The sequence below is a fragment of the Rhipicephalus microplus genome, chromosome 7, assembly GCF_043290135.1.
Source record: "Rhipicephalus microplus isolate Deutch F79 chromosome 7, USDA_Rmic, whole genome shotgun sequence".
NCBI classification, from domain to species: domain Eukaryota; kingdom Metazoa; phylum Arthropoda; class Arachnida; order Ixodida; family Ixodidae; genus Rhipicephalus; species Rhipicephalus microplus.
The window spans coordinates 172,680,786-172,685,746 of NC_134706.1; the positions used below are offsets into that span (position 1 = coordinate 172,680,786).

Sequence of the window (4,961 nt, forward strand, 5' to 3'; positions counted from 1 at the left end):
CGACCTCGGCGGGTTTGAGAGCGACGTAGACTTGTGGCACGCTCAACGTGCCACACGTTTCGGGGCACACCCGCGGTGAAATTTTCTCGAGTACGCTCGTATTAGTGCCCAAGGAGGTCTGGGTACTTATCGCTGCTATTATGTGGGGGTTCTCGTGAGCGGCGTACGCGAAAGCGACCGGGTGTCTGATATGCGGCGGGCTTCGGCCTCGTCAAGCGTGTCCTCGGGTCTGCTCCAGGGGAATCCACGGCAGTCGTCTGCAGCCTCATCCGCTTGATGCGTTAGGGGCTGGTTGTCGGACGGTGCCGTTTTACCACGATATCGAGGTGTGTTCCGTGTCGTCCTCGGGCGATTCAGATGCGAAAGCGCCGAAGACGCGGGCGTGACCCGTCGTCTGGCGGCTTTGCAGTCTCGGCTCCGTTGCTAGTTCCGGCCGGTCCACCGACAGTGCAGCGGGCTTGGGCAACCCGCACGGCGCGACCGAGTCGATGCAACGAAAAAGAGCGAGCATGAACGTGCTTCTTGCCGCACGGCTCCCACTCGTCTTTCGGGAAGGTTGTGCCGTAGCGAGCTCGAACGCCGTCATCTCGGAGTGCAAAATAAGCGTGTTGGGGCGCCTGAAGGTGGCCTCCGCCGCACACAGACTGCGTCCGGCCCGCCGAAGGCGAGGACGGACGCGCAGTCGAACGATTACCTGGTTGATCCTGCCAGTAATCATATGCTTGTCTCAAAGATTAAGCCATGCATGTCTAAGTACATGCCGAAATAAGGCGAAACCGCGAATGGCTCATTAAATCAGTTATGGTTCCTTAGATCGTTTCTTCCTACTTGGATAACTGTGGCAATTCTAGAGCTAATACATGCAGTGAGCCTGGAGCCCTTTGGGTAACGGGTGCTTTTATTAGACCAAGATCGATCGGGTTTCGGCCCGTATTGTGTGGTGACTCTGGATAACTTTGTGCTGATCGCATGGCCACGAGCCGGCGACGTTTCTTTCAAGTGTCTGCCTTATCAACTTTCGATGGTAGGTTACTTGCTTACCATGGTTGTTACGGGTAACGGAGAATCAGGGTTCGATTCCGGAGAGGGAGCCTGAGAAACGGCTACCACATCCAAGGAAGGCAGCAGGCGCGCAAATTACCCACTCCCGGCACGGGGAGGTAGTGACGAAAAATAACAATACGGGACTCTTTTGAGGCCCCGTAATTGAAATGAGTACACTCTAAATCCTTTAACGAGGATCAATTGGAGGGCAAGTCTGGTGCCAGCAGCCGCGGTAATTCCAGCTCCAATAGCGTATACTAAAGCTGCTGCGGTTAAAAAGCTCGTAGTTGGATCTCAGTTCCAGACGAGTAGTGCATCTACCCGATGCGACGGCTCGGACTGAACATCATGCCGGTTCTTTCTTGGTGCACTTCATTGTGTGCCTCGAGATGGCCGGTGCTTTTACTTTGAAAAAATTAGAGTGCTCAACGCAGGCGAGTCGCCTGAATAAACTTGCATGGAATAATAGAACAAGACCTCGTTTCTGTTCTGTTGGTTTTTGGAATACGAGGTAATGATTAAGAGGGACGGACGGGGGCATTCGTATTGCGGCGCTAGAGGTGAAATTCTTGGACCGTCGCAAGACGAACTACTGCGAAAGCATTTGCCAAGAATGTTTTCATTGATCAAGAACGAAAGTCAGAGGTTCGAAGGCGATCAGATACCGCCCTAGTTCTGACCATAAACGATGCCAACCAGCGATCCGCCTGAGTTACTCAAATGACTCGGCGGGCAGCTTCCGGGAAACCAAAGTATTTGGGTTCCGGGGGAAGTATGGTTGCAAAGCTGAAACTTAAAGGAATTGACGGAAGGGCACCACCAGGAGTGGAGCCTGCGGCTTAATTTGACTCAACACGGGAAAACTTACCCGGCCCGGACACTGGGAGGATTGACAGATTGAGAGCTCTTTCTTGATTCGGTGGATGGTGGTGCATGGCCGTTCTTAGTTGGTGGAGCGATTTGTCTGGTTAATTCCGATAACGAACGAGACTCTAGCCTATTAAATAGGTGCGGGGTTCCCAGCACCTTACAACCTTCTTAGAGGGACAAGCGGCTCCTAGCCGCACGAAACAGAGCAATAACAGGTCTGTGATGCCCTTAGATGTCCGGGGCCGCACGCGCGCTACACTGAAGGAAGCAGCGTGTCTTTATCCCTGTCTGAAAAGACTGGGTAACCCGTGGAACTTCTTTCGTGATTGGGATAGGGGCTTGCAATTGTTCCCCTTGAACGAGGAATTCCCAGTAAGCGCGAGTCATAAGCTCGCGTTGATTACGTCCCTGCCCTTTGTACACACCGCCCGTCGCTACTACCGATTGAATGATTTAGTGAGGTCTTCGGACCGATGTCCGGCGCGGCCTTTCGGTTGCGCCGGTCTGTTGGAAAGATGACCAAACTTGATCATTTAGAGGAAGTAAAAGTCGTAACAAGGTTTCCGTAGGTGAACCTGCGGAAGGATCATTAACGGATTGTGAAGGGTGAGCGCCTCAGCTGCGTCTGCGCCCGACACTTTCTGCCGCTGACCCCGTTTGGACGCGGGGTCGGCTTTTCCCCACGGGGCTGCCTGAATGTGGAGCGGCACCCCGTGACAAATTGTTGCGCCCAGCGGACGCCAACACCGCGACCTTGGATGGTCGGCCAGGTGGCGGACGCGGGTACAAACGGCGCAACGCACTCATAGGTCGGCTTTCGACCCGCCACTGCACCGTGGCTCGAAGCGCTCGAAATGCGCGACCCGACCGCTGCGGGACCGCCTAGTACTGTAAACAGGAGCGGCGGAGCGCGAACGGCGAGTCGTGGTTACGTCGGTAGAAGGCGAGGCTGCGCGTTCCCGAAACGCCAGCCGAGTGCCCTCCCGACCGTTCGAGCGTGCAAGAACGAGACCCGACAATCGCGCGGCGACTGCCAAGTACGAGAGGAACGGCACAAGCGTCGGCGGTCGGTCAAGGAACTGGCGATGTGACGGGTCCGCTGTGCACCAGTGCATACCGTCCCGCCGTCCGCGGCAAGCGCCTCCGCGTCCTCGGGTGACGGAGGCTGCCGGTCGGTTCTTGCAGGCGAGGGATCTCGCTGGCACCGGTTCGCGTTGACGCGCGGCCGGTCATGGCACGGCGATGCGACGGCCGAGGTGCGCAGTACTCGATGGAGGAACCGCACGCTCCGATGACCGTCCCGCCCTCCGCGGCGTATGCGTACCGACCGTAATGGTTGCAGCAGCGCCGGCCGGCTTTTGAATTCGCCACACGAAACACGGTGCGAGATCGCGGTTAGGGGAGCGTCGACGTTGCCAGGCGTTTTGCTTGCTGCCGAGGGAAAGGCGGCATGGCCACGTCGCGCTCGTCGCGATTAGCGGGTCTGCGCGCTTTGGGAAGGTGCCGCAACGACTTGCCGAAAGAGGAAGCACGGAAGAACGAGGGACTTGGACGTCCCGACAATTGAACGCACTTGCGGCCAGGCCCTTGCTGGCTTCGTTCTTCCGCCTCGAGTAGGCTCGTACGCGGCTCCGGCGCCGGAAGTGGTCCTTGGCACCGACTTCGGTGGACGTGGGAAGTGCCGCGCAAGTACGGCGCGCCTGGCTCCACCTGTTGGCTAAAGTAGGCAGCCGGATCGGCATTTTGGTGTGCGGTGGCAAACCGTGGATGCGAAAAAAGCTTGTGCGATTTCGTGGAACAAAAAGCGGGGGTCCCCCTTTTTATGCGGAGGAGACCGACCCGCCCGCCGTGGTGAACCGCGACGCCACGGTAAAAACGGGAGAGGCTTGTCGATGGGACCGTGCATCCCGCGCTCCACGGAGGCCGGGAGGCGGCCGCCCGAGGAAATGTGTAGCCGTCGAGGCCCGCATCTGCGTGCACTCTTATCCAAATGGGTGTACCGCAGGCATTTTCTGGTTAGGCGGGCCAATGAGAGCGAGCACACAACGATACCTACGGGTCCGGCTTGGAGAACCGGCTTCGACGCCTCCCGAGTATTTATAGAGGGGTGGACCACGAAAGCACTCGCAAGTAGCGGAAGCGAAACGCCGTCCGAAACACACCGTTTGCTCGATTTGCGGCAGCCGAAAAAGGCGCGGCAGAGTTTTGGAGTCCAAGCGTGCGCTGAAAAGCGCCCTTCTTGGCCACTGTTTGGCCGAGTGCCAGAAACGTTTGGTTTTGACTGTACGGAATTGAACAAACACTTTTTCACGACTCTAAGCGGTGGATCACTCGGTTCTCGGGTCGATGAAGAACGCAGCCAGCTGCGAGACTTGGTGTGAATTGCAGGACACACTGAGCACTGATTCTTTGAACGCACATTGCGGCCTTGGGTCTTCCCTTGGCTTCGTCTGTCTGAGGGTCGGATCACATATCAAGAGAGCCTTCGGCGCACAAGGGAACGTGAGCCGTCGACTCGTTTTGACCGCGTCGGCAACACGGACAGCACGCTCAACACCTCACAGCGAGCGCCAACAGCGGCCACTCAAGGGCGAGACGGTGGCGACCGTCGTGCCAGAGCCCAACCGAAACGGGGGCGACCGACTGCATTGAGGATGTGGCACCTCGTTGAGACCGCCGCAGGACTTCGAGTCGGAAGGAAGCCTGCAGGGAAAGTGCGGTCGAGGTTGCATACTCCTCTCTGCGACCGGGCGCGCAAGAGCTGCGAGAGCCACGGACGGGCAACTTTAACGCACGGTAAACACGAGGAGTGAAAGCCGGCCAGCAAAGCTTCTCCAGCCGTGCGCAAAGTGCGCGAGATCGCAGCCTTGCGTTGCGCTTGTTGCCCTCGAAGTAAGCAGGGTGTCACGTAGACCGGGCGCTCGAACACGCTGCGGGGCCGTGCCTCCTCCAGGCTTTGCCGCGCGAACAGGGAACGTTCGCGCGCAAAGCGCAGGGAGGTGAGGAGGCTGCGCCCGACGTTTGCGGTTCGCTGCGTACGCGGTTGA

At 58.0% G+C, this 4,961-nt stretch overlaps 2 non-coding genes across 2 annotated transcripts; both read left to right on the forward strand.

The window, feature by feature from the left end:
• Positions 1-691: 691 nt before the first annotated feature.
• Positions 692-2,506, forward strand: LOC142767985 (small subunit ribosomal RNA). The gene has a single exon (XR_012885191.1). It is a non-coding gene; the product is annotated as a small subunit ribosomal RNA (ribosomal RNA).
• A 1,719-nt stretch (positions 2,507-4,225) lies between these two features.
• Positions 4,226-4,378, forward strand: LOC142767938 (5.8S ribosomal RNA). Its single transcript, XR_012885153.1, has one exon. It is a non-coding gene; the product is annotated as a 5.8S ribosomal RNA (ribosomal RNA).
• The last annotated feature ends 583 nt before the right edge of the window (positions 4,379-4,961 follow it).